The 22,312-nt window shown below is 32.7% G+C and overlaps 1 protein-coding gene across 4 annotated transcripts in view; it reads left to right on the top strand.

Moving 5' to 3' along the window:
- The first annotated feature begins 17,621 nt into the window (after positions 1-17,621).
- The window catches only part of LOC129799871 (uncharacterized), a 149,555-nt gene continuing 144,864 nt past the window's right edge, over positions 17,622-22,312 (top strand). For 3 of the 4 annotated variants that reach the window (XM_055844140.1, XM_055844137.1, XM_055844139.1), the window contains exon 1: positions 17,622-18,474. The gene's annotated coding sequence lies outside the window, so the exon portion shown is untranslated. The remainder of the gene's footprint in view (positions 18,475-22,312) is intronic. The other variant, XM_055844138.1, reaches the window with a different exon arrangement.

The following is a 22,312-nucleotide window of genomic DNA, read 5'->3' as shown; positions in this document are numbered from 1 at the left end:
TGCTGTCTATCGTTTCAAAAATTTTATTTACGATAATTTAATAACACGATAGATGGGGATTTTTTCACACTGCAATATATAACATGACTTTGCCAAAAAAGGGGTTGCAAAGTGTATAAACTTTGCTGAATACTTGAATTTGCGGCTTCGATTCTGTGGCTTTGAAATTGATTTCATTTCGAAATAAAAATGTAAGTTTTAAGCGTCCACCGGCGTCTTAGCATTAGTGACCAACCTCTAGAGCAAAACAAATGCAAAATTTATTTTTTACGTTAAAATGTCAAGGTTCATTCTTAGTATTCTGTGTTAGTTTTAACTGTGTAGATTTAAAAAAAAATGAAATATCTTAAAGTCGATCCTATAAGGATTAGAAAGTCTTCCAAAGATCCCAAGTCGATATCTCTATATGGGCCTGGAGGATTGAAATTTTTGTGGCTTGAAAATATAAAAGGATTATTTTATTATATATTGCTCTTTCAGTGATGTTGGAGCAATATAAGGTATTGGATTTGGATCGATATATGGTGAAAATTCAAGCGTAGGTCTGGCAATCGGAACTTTTATCGCGTTCACAAAGAAATCATCTCCTATTGTGAATAATATTGGTGGAGAATCAAAGTGAAATTTGCTTTTATAATTTTTCTTTGATGTTTCTCTCTTTTGCTTATGATGGAGGAATATATATATTTTTTCATTGACCAGCTGACCTGACCCCTTTTCCACTTCAGTGACCCTTGGCCAGAACCTCCTGCGTCCCTGTCCCTCAGAAATTGGAATAATGAGACCATCTCACCAAAGCATTTCCTGGTTGAAAGGGATGTTACTTGATTATGTATGTATTCTTTGATGAGGTATAATAACAATAGAATTGATTACTAAGGAAATACGGTCTACAGAACTATTCAAAGTACCATTCCATGGTGGCAGGAAGAGGGTAAAAGCTCAGCCAGAATATGTTTTCAGTCGCCAAGAGTCAATAAGAATGAGACTCATTTTTCTTTCCAATGAAACTCATTAATTAAGAAATGTTTCTGTCTTGTGATTCATTCCCATCTCCCTAATACGCAAAACATGAAATTTTATTGTTGGCAGATATAACTAAGAATTGTTACATTTACACTGAGAAAAAAAAGGTTGCTATACCATTTGTTTGGGATGTTTCTATACATAGTAAAAACAATTCCTTTGTGAGGCATTCTCTGGGTTTTCTGACCCAAGAAACATAAATTTTCAAAAAGGTCTTTTAGCTAGTTTAAAGCAATCTATAAATTAAATAGAGGACGGCTTTCAGGCTTCGCATCCTTCGCATACTTTGGCTTCGAACATTTCATATTTTTCCCATGATCCTTAATGAATCTGACCTATTTTTTGAAGAAATGTGTGACTTAACGCCGTTATCACACTTGCACATTAAAATTTTAATGTGATTCACATTAATTGTCGCTTGTGAGCGTCCAAAAATGTTATTTGTGTCTTTGAGTCACTTAATATTTGGGGTTTTTCTATTTATTGATAAAGAAGTGGACTTGGCCTGCAAAAATAAGTTTAAATTTACTTAAAGCATAAATATTTTTCACATTAAAAAATTAAAGAGAAAATCGCATTAATTTTTCGCATTAATGCTATAAATCAATTTATATTAAATTTTGCGGGCCAAGTCTACCTTTTTATCAACAAATAGATCAAATTTTGAATATAAAATGATTCAAACACACAAATTACACATTTGGACTCTCACCAGCGACAATTAATGTGAATCATGTTAAACAGTTACTGTGTTATCACACTTGCACATTAAAATTTTAACATGATTCACATTAATTGTCGCTGGTGAGAGTCCAAATGTGTAATTTGTGTGTTTGAATCATTTTATATTCAAAATTTGATCTATTTGTTGATAAAAAGGTAGAGTTGACCCGCAAAATTTGATATAAATTGATTTATAGCATTAATGCGAAAAATTAATGCGATTTTCTCTTTAATTTTTTAATGTGAAAAATATTTATGCTTTAGGTAAATTTAAACTTATTTTTGCAGGCCAAGTCCACTTTTTTATCAATAAATAGAAAAACCCCTAATATTAAGTGACTCAAAGACATAAATAACATATTTGGACGCTCACAAGCGACAATTAATGTGAATCACTTAAAAATTTTAATGTGCAAGTGTGATAACGCCGTAAGACTAGGTTTCAAAAATATATTTTCATTGGAAAACTTTTTGGTAAATATGGTCAATAAAAATAAGAAAAAGATAAATAATAAAATATTATTGGCAATGTAAAAATTTAGATACTATGAAGTATTTTAATTTTTATCGACCAAAGTAGGGGAAAGCATGCTACCTTCGGACGACTTAAGCTTCGGATAAGTCATTTTTTTTTTATTTTTAACAGATTTGACCCATGGCTCTCTACAGAAAATTTGAGACATTGGACTAGCTATTAAAATATAAAATTATAATGGATCAAAATCAATCAAAACATATTTAAAAAAAATAAGTTGTGTGAAGCTTCAGTCGTCCGAAGGTGCACTTTCCCTTAGATTTTTTACTGACCAATTTAGAAAAAAATTCCTTAGAATGTGTTTTTGAAATTTTTTTTGAAAAAAACTTAACAAGATACTATTTAGGATTACATTTCGTCCATGAAATACCCTGATTCTACCTTTCCAAATAACTCAATTACTGGTTCTAGTCAATTTTGAATTAAAAAATAAAAATATTTTTGATAAACATGGGTACATAAACTGCAAATAGTGTTTATAATATAGGAGAGACCGGGGCAGAATTATTCAGCAATAGAATTAAACAGATAGGGTTTTTCTCAGAAAGAATATTGAACAAGTTACTATTTATTCAGAGTAACTAACTCCCTTCCATTCTTTCTATCTTGAAAATCTTGTAAATATTTTTCTAATAAAAATTGTAATTGAAATATTTTTCAGTGTATCCTAAACAAAATTTTTCATAAATTATAAGCAAAAAAATCCTTTGCTGGCTAATTCTGCCCAGGTCTCTCCTATTAAATAGGTCTTCAACTATTTTTTTTAATCATCAGACACAAGTGTTGTTGAAAACTTATTATAGTTGGCACATATGTTCGAAGTTACATTTATTTTATAGGTTAGTCATCTGTCAACGATAACTAGTCACAGTACCGGTAGAAAAGTAACTAAGATTTTTTTTCTAATTAAGATTTTGAGTTTTGTGCTAAAAACATTATTTGCAGAGGGTGGTATTTTGCTAATCCTAATAAAAAGGGGTGGCAAAGCGTCCCAGACTTTGCGAAATGCTCAAACTCATGACTTAGATGTCTTGGATGCTATTACCTCAAAAGTACTTTCGCATCATTTACCATTTACCGGTTCTCAACCGGATTCAAAAGATCCTCCAAATTTGTTTTAAAAGTAAATAGAATTGATTTTCAGATAAAAAATAGTTATCGGCTATGAACCAGTTGGAACCGGTTCAGTTGTATAGGAAATTCCAAGACCTTTCCAACGAGCCCAAACATGACCCCATTCGCTTGATAATTGCGCTTTCTAGTGTCTTTTTAATCTTAGACCTTGAAAACTGTTATTAGGAATGATTCAACGGTATTTTAGCACATTCGAGCAGTAAAAAATCAAGTAAACTAAGTTATATGATTAAAGAGGCTTACAGCGAACATCACCCACCAAGAACCACCTGAGAAGATCAGTTTAAACGCTTCAAATATGGTGATTTTGATACAGAAGCCACAAAGACTAAAACCAGTTCATGGCACCGATCTCCAAGAGTTTTTGGATGAAGATGAGAAGATTACCTTGCGGGAGCATTAAATATAATTCGTCAAGGTGTTTTCTATCATTTATGTGCCATGTGAAAAATAGAAATGGAGGAAAATTTGAGCTTTATGGTTTAACCGAAAGCCAAACAAAAATTCAAAAACCGACTTTTGAACTTTGAATTGATCCGAAATCGATGTAAATATTATGCTTTTTAGGTGTATTAGAGGTTAAAGTTACCCTTTTTCATGTTAATTTTACCCTTAAAAATGTGTGAAATTAACATTACAAAATGTCTAAAAATTAGTTGGAGATCATATGAAATCACTAAGTAATTTCTCAAACTAATTTTATAGTTTTCTTTTCGATTTATAACTCTCCTCATCGAACATTTAAATAAATTGCATATTTCAAAAATATATTATGTCATTTCCTGAGTAAGCTTCACCTCCAGCTTCTTTTAGGTCACGCCCTTTTTTAGCTAATGATTCCAAATGTTAAATTACTGTTTATTTTATTTGAGAAAGATATTGCAAAAAAGCTCAAACCCTATTAATTCTTCTAATTAAAAATCCTCAAGTAGATATTCAAAAATAAGAATAATAATAATTATTTGTTTAAGAAATAAAACTATATGGACTTTTTTGTTCTGAAAGCACAACATGCTCTTTGGGTATGCAATATACACCAGAGATAGATGTAGGAGAATAATCTAGAAATTCTAATGGCAATATAATGCGAAGAGATAATTCTTCTGGTAGCACAGATGTGGCCAGATTCTTGGGAAAACACGGGGAGGAAGTGTAGCTAATGTGACTGTTGACCTTTTTAATCCAGCTACTCGTTCATCAAATTGCGATTTGAATCTTTTAGGGAAAAAGCGGACCTCCTATGTCCAGAGACGAGTTAATAATTGTTTCCTAAATTTTTTTCCTCTATTTTTAGGTGATTTTTTCTTCTTCAAAAACCTGCAAAACAATTTTAAAATCCTTTTTGGGGTTTTTGGCAATTTTGCAATCAATATTTAAAAATATTTTCTACATGCAAGTTAATGACATCAATCAGTAAAATCCTTACAAATACCTGGAATTGGTTATTAATTTAATACCAAGTCAAATGAACATTTGAGTCACAATTATTCCCGGTAAAGTCTGTTTGATATATAAAGTCTGTCGTTCTCTCTCTGTCTTTTTTAATTAAATTGGTGAAATGTTGGTTCAAAAGGCTCATTTTGAAGTGGTTATTGCTTTGGGTTCCTCTCTAGTACCACTTGCTCATCATTTTACTCCCTTCCTGGCCTCATCCTCAAATCCATCCAGGATACACTCTCCTACCCAATGACTAGAATAGGACACCCTCCACTGTTGTTATCGTGTGTAAATGACCATCGACAACAAGGCACTTATCAGAAAAACAAATAAACCACTCATACAACAAAATATAAAAGGCATCCAATGATGTCCTGCTACATAAAGTTATACACAATGTATATTACATTAATTGTATTATTTGAGGGGGAGAAGTTATCGGAGAAGCATGGAAAATGAAGTCGTGCTTGTATCTTTTCGGAGTGCTTAAACAAAAGTAATTAATTAATCAAAGTTTTGGATGGAAATACCATCCGGCAAATCTGAGGGCAAGAGCGACTTTTTCGCTTGGGTTTTGAGGTTTTTCAGTCAATTAATGCCCAGAAAAGCAAAAAAAAAAAAAACGAAAAACAGCACAGCTTTTCTTCCCTTCGTCAAATTAATTTTCTACTTCCCTGAAAATTTATTGGAGTGAAAAGGTGTGATTTTTTTCCTGTTGGCACGAATAGATTATCCCGAATTTCATTTTCCATTTTACCTAATATTTTTTTTCACACATTTGATGGGTCATTGCGTGATCGAGGATGCTAAATTACACGATTTTTGTGTTTGTGTAAAAAATGATTTACGTGTATAACTAAATGGGAAATATAGTGCATTAGAGACTGCCACAAAACCTTTGAGGAACTTCCAATTGTTACTCTTTTGTAAAGAAGTGGTAATTGGTTTTTCTAAATAAGCTCCGCCTTTAATATTTTAGGACACGCCCCTTTTAAAATTCTTTTCAATTGAAAGAAATATTTCTAATTTTGTGATTTGATGCTTGAAGCAAATCATGGCCTTAACTTCAATATGAGAAAAGTTTTAAGGAACACCTCATGAAAAATAAGCCCCGCCCTTATGAGTGTATTATTTATTAAAGCATCTGTAGTAAAGTATAATGGATCCATAAAAGGATGCAAGCTTAGTTTCTTATCCATAATTCTTAAATATTAAAAAAACATGTTGTGAAAGAATGGCTTTAATAATACTAATCCCAGGTGAAGACCACGCCCACTTTATGCGACTGCTGTCTCCATTTTTTTTGCTGTTTACATTTTAAGCTTTGTCTATTGATTTAAAACATTATTGACAGCTTTAGATAAATACAAATTCAAAGTATTTTTTATCTCTTTCGCGGCAATAATTTTTAGTCTCATAACGGCTTTAAAAATAAGCCACACCCCTTTGTTCCTCACTACTTACTCCCACTTTTATCGGTTAATTTTAAATATTGATAAAACAATTGTCCAAACTGAAATTTAGCTTGCAATGTTTTCTGTAAGGCCTATAATTTCAATATAAGAAAAGTATTGGAAGAAAACGCTTAGTAATAATTAGCCACGCCCCTTTTTTCCTCACCTGAAACTCCCATTTTATCCGCCAATTTAAAATATCGATGAAAGCGTTAGACGAACAGAAATCCAACTTGTCTTGGGCCTTGTAATGACATAATTTCAGTGTCAGTAGAGTAATGGAAAAAATGCAATTTAATAATAAGCCACGCCCCTTTCTTACGTAAAACTCAAATATTTCTCCGGGTATTAAAAAAATGATAAAAGCGTTAGACGACGCGAAATTTAACCTGCCTTGATCTCTATAAGACCCATAATTTCAATATGAGAATAGTATTGAAAGAAAAACGCTTGTTCATAATAAACCACGCCCCTTTTTCCTCACCTAAAACTCCCATTCTGTGCGCCAATTTAAAATACCGATGAAAGCGTTAAAAGAACGGAAATTCAACTTGTCTTGGGCCTTGTAATATCATAATTTCAGTCTCAGTAGAGTAAAGGCGTCTACACATTGGGAGCAATTATCGTCAAAATGTTGCGTTTTTGACAGAAATTTGACGTTTCCCCCTACAACGCTGCAGGGAATTTCCTTCAAAACAGCAATTTTTGACAAAAATTGCTCCCAATGTGTAGAGGCCATAATGGAAAAAATGCCCTTTAATAATAAGCCACGCCCCTTTTTCATCTAAAACTCAAATTTTTATCCGGGCATTAAAAAATGTTAGATGAACCGAAAACTGACCTATCTTGAGCCCTGTATGGTTCACAACTTCAATATGAGAAAAGTATTGAAAGAAAACGTTTGTTCATAATAAACCACGCCCCTTTCTTCCTCACTCAAAACTCCAACTTTTATCCGCTAATTTTAAATGTTGATAAAAGAGTTAAACAAACAGAAATTTAACGTGTCTTGGTCTTTGTAATGTATATAATTTCAATTTCAGAAGAGTAATGGAAAAAATACCCTTTAATAAAATGAGCCACGATGGCCACGCCCCTTTCTTCCTTATTTATAACTCTAATTTTTGTCTGTAAATTTTAAATATTGATAAAAGCGTTATATCAACAGAAATATAACCTCTGTTGATCCTTGTAAAGTCCCTAATTTCAATTTCATATAAGTATTGGAAAAAAATAATCATTAACAATAAACCACGCCCCTTATGTTTTTTGTAATTAAAAATCCCTAAAGAAAATATCTTAAATATTAAAAATATAAAGCATAATTTTAATGCTTCACTCTTGAATATTGTAAAACCTTAAATGCAGCTAACCCAAGCTAACCATTTTCAATTTAACATACATTTAACCAAATCTCGAATGTACGTAATGTAATTTAACATCACTGCGCGTGATTCAGTATATCATGAAATTTTCAAAAGAAAGGAAAAAAAGCATATCCACTTTATTAAATATTCACCTTTTGCCACAATTTCACACACAAGAATTGCCCCCAAAGAACAGCATACATATGTACCAGATTTATTGCTAAATAATTCGTTTCATATTTCCCAAGCAATTCTCATTCCTTTTTTTTATTTTACTTCACCGCATTTCAATGAATTACCCCTATCTCGGCAATAACTGATATACAGATATGGGATAAGAGATTGGGGATGGGTTGAAGAAACAAGGAAGCTAAAGTATATTTGCACAATATTCACGGCAAAGTGATGTGCAAGGTGAAGGAGGAAGCACTTGTCAATATATTTGAAGGTATCTTATATATTGGCTCCATTTGAAAAATGCCTCAACCTTACAAATATTTCCCCATGGAGGACAGGAAAAGAGATGGAAAAGTGATACCAATGTGAAAATCTGCTCTAGCAAAGTCATTTTGATTCTTTCTCAGATATTCATAAATATTATTGCTCCAAATCCCCAAAGGGGGTAGCACACGTAAGCTTTCGGTGCATTGGAATGTCCACTCCCTTGATCAAAATCGATGATTTTCGAAAAATGGCCTCACCCTGTTCGTTTGTCCGTTCGATTGTTTGGCCGTAGCGGCTAGTCATAGCGACTTGGGACCTTTAGATCGCCCCAAGTTTTTTCAGAATTTTAAGGTTAGGTTTTCATCCATACTTGAAAAAAGTGACATTGAGGTTTTTTAAGAAACATCCTGTCAGGCAGAAAATGCATTCAAAACATAGTTGGGAACAGTTTTAATCAGTCATAAACCGGTAATTAAACAGTAATAACCGATAAAAAATGTTCGAAATTCAATTGTTATTCCGAAAAATCTTTTAATCGTATTGACCTGCCTACTTTATTAATCTAGATAAAAAAAAATGCAAAACCACTTAGGTTACACCGTCTAAATGAGGAGTTCGCCCAAGGAGCAAAATAGCTGCCTTATAGAACCAAGTATTAGAGAAGTCTTTTAGTGCACTTTTAAAAGGCTTAAAGTGAGAATTTTCTGTTGAAATTTCTATAGAAGCTCTTAAGATCCTTAAGAGTGCGCCACTTTACTTTTAGTAATCTCAGTGTTGGAACCCAGAGCGTTATAAGCAAATAAAAAGATTTTTGGTTCTATAGTGCCATACTTAGGGAATTCTACAAGACTATATTAAGAAAAAATTGCTTCTTGGGCGAGCATTCAGCAAAGCTGAGACGCTTTGCCACCCCTTTTTTCCCAGTTTTCCTCCAAAGCTCTTGCCCTGTAGGTTTTCCCCCAATGTCATAGTTCAAAATCACAAGTAACATGTTCTTTTAACCACCGTACCTCTCTTCTCATATATTTTATACATTTTATATAAAGTTTGGTATTTTGATAGCGTTTCGAAGAATTGGAATGACATTCTTTTTTTTTCCTCTTGACTTGGGCGATAAATCTACAAGTCCAATTTTACGGTAAGATCGTTTAAATAAGGGAAGGAATTCCGATAGAGTCGTGTGTTATACGCTTGGAGAATAATCGAAGAGACGAAGTGATTTGGATTTATTTTATGGCTTATCTAAAGTGCTAAATTAAATAGGAGATTATGGTTTTGTTACCAGAACTCTATATAGATCTGTCCTGTGAAATATTTTAAAATGAAAAATAGGAAATTGTGTAGACTTGAATTAGTAGGATTTATAGTACAAGAAATATGTAAAATTCTCATCATTTTAGGTTTTTTTTTAATATCTGAACTACGTGCTTTTGACCATTTCTGCGATATATTGCGTTCCTATGAATGTGGAATTGCAGAAATTACCTCCCTTGATATTTACGGCACAAAGTAAGGGACTATTTCATCAGTAAGGGCGTTATTTAAAACTTAGGATATACTTCGGTCGCGGTTTCCGTACCCTGAGGGATGACATGAAAGATGAAGAGTGAGTCAAGGCAGTTTTTGGTTGGCCTAAACTTAAGTAGTAGGACTGTCCAGGACATAAGCCTTAAGGCCTCTACACATTGGGAGCAGTTTTCGTCAAAAATTGTATTTTTGAAGAAAATTGTTTGCACGACAGTAGATAAAAACGTCAAAATTCTGTCAAAAAAGCAATTTTTGACGAAAATTACTCCCAATGTGTAGAGGCCTTTAGGTCTGAAGCTCATGTAAGGCTTGAAGTAAAGCCTTAGGCTGCCTGTACGATAGCAGTTTTCCTGAGAGAACAAGCGGGGGAAGCCCTCAAAGGGAAGTCCGAGCCATTGCAGCGACCTCATTTCTCATATCGTCCCTGCAACCTCGACCGAAGTATACCCTAAGTTTTAAATACCGTTACTACTGATGAAGTACACGGGGCCCCGGAATTTTGTACATTTTCGGGACCGAAGAAAACCTCGAGAAATGGCATTATAGACTTAGAAAATTTGTATACAGGCAGGATATTTCTCTCGAATAAGTTGCAGGAACGTCGTGATTTATGCAAAACAGTTTTGGCGCCAATTTTTCGCTTTATTTTCCGCGTCAAGGGTACAATTTTTGCATACATTTAGGGGTGTTTCAAACATTATTTCCCCAATGAGCTCCCAATGATAGTCAAAAATTCTTAATTAGGGGAGAGCCTGCATATGTGAGACGCGGTGGATTATTTTTTGATTATTTAAATAAATCTGACAAAAACACTAATCGAAATATTTTAATAAAGTCTATACTAGTGAGTATATATAGGGCTGTATAAAATTTCAAGATAATTTTCTAAGTTTTGGAAATACAGTGGGACCTCGATAGAGTCAACCCCCGATAGTCAATCTCCCTTAGAGTCAACAGATATATTTTTACTCTACAGACTCCGATAGAGTCAACTTTTCTTGTATTATTGAACTAATAATATTATATGATTTTATTAAGGATCTTTTCTTAGTAAAAACCAGTCTTATTGTGTATCAACGTAACACTTTGAACACTAGAAAAAATATTTATGTATGGACTAGTAATTTTGCGATAAAATTCGTAGGTATATTAACCTGTAATAATTTTCCAACAAAATAATTTTCTTTACTTGATTTTAACCTTTTTGACCGACAGAAGGTTCTCTTGTCTTAAGATTTTTTGATTAGGTCTATGATCACAATGTAAGGAATTGTGAGCCATCTTTAACTTGCAAGTGAATAATATTATGTCAAAAACAAAAAATATGAACTCGAATTACAAAAAAAACGTACAGGATGCTAGAGTTTTTGAGTATAACATAGTGAAGAATCTTTTCTAAATTTATTTGAACTTTTTAAAGACCTTACTTCTTTAAAAAATGTACATGATAAACGATCATAAAAATTACACTTCTATAGAAAATGTGTAAATTTATTTTAACTTACATTTTTAAATTAAAATATCAGTATCTCAAAAGAAAATTTAGATCAAAAACAAAAATAAGCAACAGAAAATTAAAATTTTTAAGCAAATTCATTAAAAAGAAATCGCCTGCGGGTATACAAATTTTCTTGATGCAAAATACCATTTCACGCGTTTATTTTCGGTCCCGAAAATGTGCAAAATCCCGGGACTGACTGTATTTACTAATAATAAAAATATTCTAAAAAAATATTCCTTAATATCCAACTTTTGCCTAAAGACACGACTTTTTTGGGCCAGAAGGTATAGAATTTATGGATTAATTTAATAAAATATTCTACTATCGTGTTGAATTTATCAATGATCTAGTACAAATATAAAATAATACCACTTTATATTAAAATTTCACATTTTCATTGATTTTTTCGGACTCCGATAGAGTCAACGAATCCAATAGAGTCAACATGCCTGGAAATAATTAGTTGACTCTATCGAGGTCCCACTGTATTGCATTAAAGCCAAAACATCAAAAATAGTTTTGAAACATGGGGGCTCTCCGCTATATGTGCACAATCCCGTTAGGTGTATAATTCCGAAGTGCATAATCCGGGGGCCCCATGTAATCCCTCAACACGAGCCGTAAATAGTCAAGAGTGATATATGCACCAACTAAATTAATTTATAATAAAATAAACTTATATTGTTCATATTTGATTCTTGGGTATATTCCTTTTTGTAGCACTTTAAACTCCGCCTAAACAATCGTAGGCTGGGCTTAGATTTTTTGAAACAAAACATAACCATTAATTGATTTTCTTTTCAGGTTTTGACGTGGTTTTAGAAATTTTCTTAAAATATATTTTAATAAAATTTCCACTAATGTTTTAGTAATATTTTGTAAATGCATTTTATTAGCCAGGTCTGAAACTTTGCGAAATTAAAACAGATTGAATTGCCCAATGTTTCGGTCTTAGTAAAACGCATTTCCATAATTATAAAAATATTAGTAGCAATTTCACGTAGAAAAAATCGAAAAAACTTCAAAAACTACAAAAATAAAAAAAAAGTGTTTTAATGTGGGTCAGGAATTTATTCAGATATTTAAATAATTAGATTGGAGAGAAGTATTTTTAGACTAAAATTTCAATTTTAACCATCCTCGTCCTGGATAAAAGTGTATTGAAGTCAATTTGTTAGTTTAAAACTTATTTAATTTAATTTTAAAAGTATATGGAAACTTTATATTGATATAAGAGATTATGTAAACGAGGATTTATAAAATTTGTATTTATATTACTGATTGGTAGTCCCTTAAATAAATAAAAATATTAACGTTCTCATTAATTATTAAAATGGGAAAACCATTGAAATATAATATTGTTATATTATTCAAAGCAATAAATGTTAATTATTATTTATTTTAAAAATACATTTTAAATTCTTTATGGAGGGTTTTTTGCAGAACTTCAGGATAGGAAATCACCTTGAAATATTCTTCTCTGCAGAATTTAATATTATTATCCAATGCAGGAGGAAAAAGAAACAAAATGCGAGTGGTACAGATGTAAAGCTTTAGATGGTGAAATTGTACTTAGTGAGAAAGAAATAGGAGCTTAACACAAATTAATTACACTTTTTTTTCCTTTATAGAAGATCCTGCGAGAACAAGAAAAGAAAAAAAAGAATGAGATTTATTCTGAGGCTCGGGAAGTGTGAGCTGAGGAAAAAAAAATTATCTAGACATAGAGCTTGTTGTGCTATATAGATTTTTTTTTGGAGTGTTTCTTCAAAAGTACATTTCTGTTCTGTTGAAAATTAATTCGAAAAGTAGAAAGAAAGTAAAGTGTTCTTTCAACCCTCTTAAGCTTCTCGTTGCATTGCCGGAGAAAAGTTCCTAATGGATTTCACTATGTAAGTTACAACTTTGATTTTTCTCTACCCACCCCAACCCCCCCTCCCACCCTCAAGACCCCTTTCCAACAATAAAATGATTATTTTGATACGGAAAACACATTATGTGCTATTTTTCCTATATTGCCCAGGGAAACTTATTCGTGAGCGCAGTTTAAGCATCACTTTGTGCTATTACATAAATTTATTTGTGGTACACATTTTTTTTCCTACAATTCAACCCACTCCAAAAATTTATTGCATCTTTTGGATACGTTGATTTTCAGTTGCACATAAAAAAAAGTTTGATTAACAGAGAAATGCGGAATGTACTCTCCGCGATATTGAAATTGGAATTGCTTTTATGAAAATTTATTTGGTGCTTTTTTTTGGGTAAGTAGCAAGAGGGGGGTTGGTTGGGCAGAAAAAAAATCATTGACAAAGTTTTTCATGTACCATTCCAGGTAATACACTAAAATAATCCTCGATGAACATTTAGCGTTCATATTCATATTTCAGCACTGTTTACATATGGCTGTGTAGTAGCACATAAAAATGTTATATTTTTGTTGATGATATATATGTATAGATATATAAAATCGTCGCCATGTTTTCTCACAGTTCTCACGCAGACTCTGTGCAGTTTAAAAACGTGGAAGATGCATCATTTATTGATTTTTCCCCAAAAATACACGAGGCTTTTCACATGAAGCTTCCCATTCATGGAAAACCAGGGAGGCACTAGTAAGCTTTCGAACCACTCATGACTACCCATTGGATACCAAAAAAAAATTTTATTTTATAGACAAATCCCTAAATTGATTTAGACTGAATTGTCTTCCGGCAACAGAAGGTGTTTATTTGAAAAGAAGTCAAAAATATTTTTGTGTATTTAATGTGTGTTAGGAAAATTGTATATATTTTGATGTATGAAAGTTCAGTTGATATCGACAGCTGTATTTCCTCCTGTTCGACCCACAAAGATGCGCCACGCTTTTCCCCTACCTCACATGGAAACCCAGTGCGCAAGCTCCCACGATGTTTCAGCCCCACTAAGTCACAAACAGATACATCACGAGTATACGCTTATACATAGAGACCGTTCCCGAGATAAAGCAAACATCTTCCAAGCAAGCACTAATATGTTTTCTTATACATGGCTAGGGCTGTCAGTTCCATGCCCCATGGAATCAAGTGCAGTAGTGCAGTGGGGTTCACTGGATGCAATACGACATTTAATGATAGAAAAATTTCTGGAGACCTAAAGAGAAATCGCAGCCGGGATACCGCATCATAGAACGAGCACTTTGAGTGTTCCCTGTTCATATGTAGTTACTAGACTACTATACTATCACTGGGCTTAAAAAGCTCTTGGTAGGCCCCGGTATACTCAGTTAAATGATAGATGATTGGGTAACTAACCCCAGTAGGAAGTCACGCGCCTGAGACTAACATAAAGGGATCTGATCCTTTTAGAGAGGGCTAGACGAGAAGCACTCAGAAAAAAGGGGGTGCGATTAACTTTTTTCCTCATAACTTTAACACTTTTTAGGTGTAAATATATATCAACATTTTTTAATGTTAATTTTACACCTTTTTAAGGGTAAAATTAACATGAAAAAAGGTAACTTTAACCCCCAATACACCTAAAAAGGGTAATATTTACACCGATTTCGGATCAATACTGCAGGGTAAAATTAACATTTCCAGAATGTTATTTTAACTTTTTCGGATTTCTCTCACGAGCTAACAACTTTGTGGGAAAAAACGACTTGAAGTTTGCAATCAACAATAGGTAAATCCGGAAATCATAGGGAAGAAACAATCACTCAGGGAAACACATCAACTATCTCCAGAGGTTTCGGGTCGGTGATGAAGGCTTGGAGGTCGAGCCGAAAGCTCTGGAGATAATTGATGTGTTTCCTTGAGTGATTGATTCTTCCCCACGACTTCCGGATTTCCCTATTGTTGATAGAAGCACAACCCTCCCCGTAAAAGTCAAATGGTTACGAAAACTCGAACAATTTTTTTCTGTCAAAATTGCGTTTTTGACATTTCCACCTACAGCAATGTAGATGGTTGCCTAAAAAAAAATTTTTTTTTTTATGAAAATTGCTCCCAATGTGAGGAGGCACGGATTGCTATATCCCTGGATAGTAGGTAGACATTTTTGTGTCTCATAGTAGTGCAAACAAAGTAAATAAAAGTACGAATAAGGACGTCGTACCCTTGTTCTTGATATTCTCGAGACTGAAAGTCATTTAAATCCAACATTTTTATTCCTCAGCATCAAATCGCATCATTCCTGGGTGCACTTTTATTTGGTTTTTTTTGCACCACTATGAGACATGGAAATCTCTATCTACTATCCCGGAATATAGTAATCCGTGGTAGAGGCCTTAAGTAAGAAACTAAGATTACTATGTCAGCAGAATTACTACAATTTTACTACTTTGACAGCACTCAAAATGGATGTAAGATCAATGTTAATAATCCAGTGAGAATTAAATTTAAGAGTAAATATTATCTATCAAAAAAACGAGGCCATCGTAGCTCCTAATAAACTAATTGCAAAAACGTAGAATAGAACCTTAATGAGGACTTCCAAACCGGAAAACAGTAGGGTTAGACAGGATCAGTTACTGACGACTTCCAAATTATTTGTAATATGACACACACTAAAATCTAGTTAGGAGTAAACCAGAGCGTCGAATCAAGATGATTGCTAAATTGCAGGAGAGTTGGTGCAGCAAATGCAGTTGCTTACGAATCCCAAGTCACACCAAGATTAACAATAAGATATTAATCCTAAACAAAAACAGACCTAGTGTCTGACCAGAGGAACCAACATTTAACACTAAACCTACCGACCGTTTTTGGTCGTTTTTCGGTCAAATGACAAACCGTGGTAGAGTAGGTTGTTCAACAAATTTGTCTTGGAAAAGAGCAAGAAATTAAAATTGAAGCACTGAAAAATATATTACATGAATATTTTAAGAAATTAATAAAGTTTGATAGTGACATTGCACCGTTTAAATATGTGTTAATTTTAAACCGGTCAATTTGACCGGGTCTTGGTAGGTTTAGTGTTGAAGTGATCGTCGTCAGGATTTTAAAAAAACGTCGCTAAGATTGCTTTTTAAATTTAATTTGTGAAGTTCAATAAGTAAAATGTCAATGGAAATTAATGTTGAGATAATGAAAATACTTTTTAGAATTAGTTTAGTGACACAGAAATGGTTAAATAGCGTGATTTGAGAGTAAAAATATACTAAATATGGGTCGCCCAATGACTTTTGCAACATTTCATAATTCGTGGAAAATTATAAAAATCATGTGGAGCATTGGGGATTTATGAATTGGATTTGAATGCAAAAATAACTTTTTCCTTTAGTAGTGGTTCCTCAGTTCTGACGTATCGATCATAAAAACCTAGACCACAACGCCATTGAAAGAGGATTGCCAAATTGGATGACAGTAGCGGATGACAAGATTGGTTGCATACGACTCTCAAATCAAATAAAGATTAACACTTGGTAGTTGATCTTTACCGATGCGTATGACATAACCTAGAATGTCGTCAGGGCTCAATTCTTCTCAGTTTATTAAGATTCGAATGAAAGGACGTAAACCAGTACGTCAACTTAAGAGGGTTGCTAAACTTCAAGATAATGGGCGTTGTAAATTTACTTGCTTACTAGTTCCAAGTCAAAGCAAGATTAAGAATATGATATTAAACCTAGGCTTATGTATATGACATTGATATGTTGTTAGCAGATAGAGTTTTCAGTTAAATCATCTTATGATTTAAGAAAACTAGACCGATAGAGTTTCTGACGTATCTACCGTAAAAACGTAAACCACATCGTCATTTTAAGAGGGTTACCAAACTGGATGACAGTAGTGCATGACGGATCACTTGCTGACGGGTTACAAATCCAATGAAGATTACCAATTTGTTCTTTATCTTGGGCGATGCTTATGACACAACGTAGGATATCGTCAGAGTTCTGTACTGTGATTTATTAAAATGAGCCAGACCCAGCGGATGAATTTCAAGTAATTCCTGATGTATCGACCGTAAAGCCGTAAACCAACGTTTTTTTTCAGAAGGATTACCAAACTGAACAATAACAGTTTGTGACAAATTGAGTTGCTTTTCTAAAGGTGTCTACACATTGAGAACAATTTTCGTCAAAAAATTGCTTTTTTGAAGGAAATTGGCTGCAGTGCTGTAGGCAGAAACGTCAAAATTCTGACAAAAATGCAATTTTTGATGAAAATTGCTCCCAATGTGTAGAGGCCTTAAGTTAGACCAACAAATGGTTACAGCATGATCTAAGGAAATAAAATTCTTGAGACTTGATGTTTCAGGGTTTCAAGCGTACCATCAAAGGACAGTACTCCTCGTCAACTTTAGAAGATGTTCACTGAATTTTCGTGGGTATCTCTAAGAGATTCCGTACGGTGGTTTTTCCATTGCAATCATCCCTTTTTCCCCCCTTTTCCCTAAACCTCATGGGAGATCTCGTAACGTCTCTCTCCTTAGTTTTGTGTGTATTTGTGTGAAAAATGATGTCTATTTCCATCCATCGTCAGTACGCAATCGTGCGTCGAGAACTCGGAAGAGACGCTCCTGTTCGGGCCAAATGTTCGTGGGCTTTAGATGCCAGAATGTTGGTGGTGTGCAATGGAAACGGGAAAATTTTCTCAACTAGTTCTCAAATAGTGTTTGAACATTAGTTGGTTCGTTGTGGTGCACAAGTGAACTTTTTAGTATAAATATTAGGAAAAACAACACACAAAAAAAATTGCAAAAATAAAATACTAAAAGGTGAAATATTGCAGAAAAAGGAAAAATTGTTATTTTCAACAATGACATCTCATTCTTCCGTGACAGTTTCAAATTGTTGTTTGCATTGAAATTCAGTGAACAAACATTTCCCTTTATTTAAATTCCACTTTTTTGATAGATTTGACAGATTTGTGGACAATCACTGGACATTGACACTTTCTGTTTTGATTTCTTCTTCAAACCTTCTTCGGAAATCTCTACAAATTTTTCCGCGATATTTGCAAACGCAAACATTACGGCGTCAATGAGAGATAAATTGTTCTAAATTCGAAATTCAAATGGAGTTTCAAATGGTGTAAATTAAATCAGAGACACTGCAAAGAAGACTCACAAAGCATTGTGAAGAGTGGCAGAAGCAATGGCAATAATTTTCTAAAGAAAAAAAAAATAAGAAGAATTTATATTTTCTTAAAGTGTGGAGGAAATTTCTTAATTTTTGTGTACCTTCAAGAGAGATTAAAGAGTGAAGAAAATCATCAAGAATCATTCAAGAGTGAATGAGTGAGTGGTTTAGTGTGATATTGTGAGAAGATTGTCAATCAATAGAAAAGTGATTGTAAAATATTTTATGAATGAAGCCCGATAAAAACGAGAGAGAAGGTTTGTACAAAATTAAAGTACATTAAGCAAAATTATTTTTTTTTTAGTCTAGAAAATTCTCTGTATTTCCGTGTCAAAATTTCAGTCTCTCTCTCTTTATAATACTTGTTGATGTTCCTTAAAATATTAATGGCAATTGCGAAAACTACTTTGTATCAGATTGTTGGGACACTTTGTAAGTTCTTCCCACTAAAATTATCCTACTAAAGAGTAGAAAAAAAAAACAACAAATGTTTCAGAGAAATTTTGAGATATACCAAACACTATTTTCACAATTCACAAACTTAAAAGCCCGATTCTATGCCTAACCACTGAGCATCGTAATGGTAGGGTAGAACTTTCCGACGGCACCAGTCATCAACGCAAATCTCTAACCGCAGGTGTTTGCTGTAAATTACTTCAAATTATTCACAACATGCCAAGTGTATCACTGATAGCACATTATTTAAGTGCTTACGCAAATTTTTTTATTGGTACAAAAAGCAGAAATTCTTAGTCTAAAAAATACCATAGTCATTGGAAGAAACATGACAACAATTATAACAAAATAAATTGGAGGTTTTATTTACAAATCCCACACTCTATTGAAATATGATCACTCAATTATAGCCATGTCTCTAATACAGTCGCTACAAAAATAATGGACTCATCCAAAATTTTATAATCAAATTCTTGAATTAATTATCAAGTTCCAGCAATCCACACCGAGTTTGACTTGTTTGACCAATAAATTTCGGTTTTAAATCTAATATTTATTAGATATATCTCAGAGTTCTTAGATAGGGTAAGTGTTGCAAATTCCGGCCAGCTTGAAATTCCGGCTACATTTTTTGTTCCTCAAATTTCCATGAATTTGTAGTTTTTGCACATGCAAAAAATAACAAAAAATATCGTTTTGACGAGCAAGATGATCTGAAAACGGCATTGGAAGAATTCCGGAAGACCAAGGAATTATGAAAACGAAGGTGGCCGTAATAGACTATCAATACTATATCTACATTTTTATTCATTTTAAAATGTATCAAGAATGATTATATAAAAAATAAAGACGATAAACTGTCTACAAGGTTCCTAGCAATAATCATTGTAAAAAAGTAACCAAAAAATTCAATTTGTTTTAAAAAAAATATTACATTTCAAATTTGAGACTTTGGCGCTTGCATGCAACTATGCCAAAATTTGGCACACTTACTTATTATTTCTGAATTAACCCTCTAACGGGTAAGACCGCCTCCAGGCGGTCTTCACAAAAATCACATTTACAGCGACAATAAAGGTTTTATTTATTTAAAAGTGCTATAGTGTCCTCGGTAATAGTCTTATAAACATCTCCTGAAAGTTTGAACTCATTTTGACTCTTCGTTTTGTTGCTATTCCCAGTTTTGTGTGACAGGTCAGAGAAAAAGCAACAAAAAATATTTGTGCAAAAAAACTCATTTCCAATTTCCATAAAAATACCGATTTAAAGTTATCTGACTAAAATAAATTTATTTTTTACTCAAAGATATGCCATTCTACTTTGTATATTTTATTTAAAAAAAATTGAAAAAAATAAAAATGTGAATTTTAGAGGCAAAAAGAGTTTCAAAAAATTTTTATATTTTCTCACCTAGCGCCTAAACTAAAAGAGATAATGAAGAATGGATGGTTTTTTCGACTTTATTGGATTATAATTATCCTAGAAAACATTGTTTTAGAACTTTTTTCGCATATTAAAGAAAACACCGTTAGAGGGTTAAAGCCTTGTGTTCCTTTTTAATTTATTCTGATTTATTTTGACAAAATCTTAAATCAATTTTTAAAGCTGATAGGGTAAGTGTATCAAATTTCGGCCAGCTTGCATTTTCGGACGATTTTTTGTTCCTGGAATTTTCATGTATTGTTAGTTTTTGCTGTCGACAAGGTTTCAAGCAACACTCCTTTAAGAGGAAGTAATAAAAAAAATTCATTTTGTATTAAAAGTATTACATTTGAAACTCAAGACTTTGGTGCTTGCATGCAACTATGCCGAAATTTGGCAGACTTACCCTACGTATTCCCTGATTAAGATTCTTGTTTTCAACTGTTAATTTTCCTTAAATCTAAATGAACTTTAACTACGATGCAAGATGAAACTTCTTTCAGTTATTTCTAATTGTAAAGGATAAGTTTGGAACTTTTGTTTAAAATTTAATTAAAATCTTTAACTTTCTGATTTTTGAAAACCGAGAGATCAGTTTTTAGAATATTTCTTATAAAAAGTAATTTTAGAAACTGTTGTTTTCTTTTAGTTCAAAAAAGGGGGTTAACATTTTTCAATTCAAATTAATTCAATTTATTAATAATCATAGGACAATATATTCTCTGCCGAATGGAAATATAAAATTAAAAGAAGGAAGAAAATGGGGAAAGAAGAAGGAAGTGGGGAACTATTGAATTGGGGCACTTTTGAAATTGAGCATTTTTATCCTATTTTAAATAGAACTGAGCCTTATCATGAAGTAATTTAAAGTGGTAATTGTTTTGTCGAGATAAATTATATCATGGCAAGGATCAGTGTCATTTGAAAATAGAAGAAAAAGGTTCTATTTTAAAGATACCCCAACTCAAATCTTCCTCCACTTTTAGGAAAAAATCTCTAAAATGAAGTTACAATAGTGGTTAAATATTGGTTACAAAATAATTCTTTTGACTCCAGACAAGGGTGCTTTTTTTAAATCTATTGGCTACATTTCCAGGCGTAAATATCCTCAGAAAAGCTTTATGTTGTAGTATCAGAAAATTGCATGATCAGCATTTGAATTCAAATTTAAGTTAATAAAACATTCCATATAGCATTTCACAATGCACAACGTTGCGAAATAAAACAGAAATCCGAAAGATTTTTTATTTTATCCAGGACACAATTGGGACTGCAATCAGATTTTATCTCAGGCATAAACCACAGAGATTTTTGAAGACTGACTTCAAGTTATCCTCCTTTAAACGGGTCCTAAGTAGATATTCTCTAGGAGGTCTTGTTTCATTTACGTATGCATCTTGCCCTACTATTCCCTATTATCCAAGATTTATTTCATTCTTCATATAAGGAAGAAACCATAAGACAGATATTTAAAGATTCACAGAGGCCATTTGCAACATTACATTAGATCGAGATTGAATTGTCCCAAAATCCTAACCTAATCATTATGGGATTTACAACATAATGTGGAGATTGAAATAGTTTTTTTAGTAGGATGACTTTTAGGATGAGGTTAGAAACGACAGAAATACTATTTTAAACATCCAAATGGATTTTTTGTCTAATTTCTAGCAATTCAGTGCGAAATCTCAGCTAAATTATTTTCAATTAGTATAAAAAAAGTGCTCTTTGACTGATTCCTATCACCCTTATTGTCTCTCATTAAACAATCTAATTTTCTTGCAATATTTGAAAATGAGCTTAGGTTTTATCCTCGCTTTTTTTAGTTGAAAGAAGTACAAAAATATTTTTTCTCACTTTGAAACCAAAAAAAAGCATAAAATGCGGTTAAATTGAAAGTCACTACTTCAAATTCCTTTTCTCGCGCTTCAAGAACTTTTTTGGGACAAATGGGAATGGTTAAATCCAATTTAATTCGATAGGAGGCGTCTTTTCGTTTTTGACGTTTACGTCGCCAAAATTAAAATAAATCTCAATATGGGGCTATCACACTAGGATTTTCATTATTTAAATTTAAATTCAATTGAGCCAATTGAGCATTATAAGATTTCTAGAATTTACTTGAAAATTCTCACAGCCAGGACACATTTTGCAAGAAATTTGCACAAATAATAATTATTACGAGTAAATAAATTTAATAAGAACTATTTGGTTCAA

Source organism: Phlebotomus papatasi, chromosome 1 (genome assembly GCF_024763615.1).
Source record: "Phlebotomus papatasi isolate M1 chromosome 1, Ppap_2.1, whole genome shotgun sequence".
NCBI lineage: Eukaryota > Metazoa > Arthropoda > Insecta > Diptera > Psychodidae > Phlebotomus > Phlebotomus papatasi.
The sequence above is the reverse complement of the archived record's forward strand: the minus strand, read 5'-3'. Positions and strand labels throughout refer to the sequence as shown.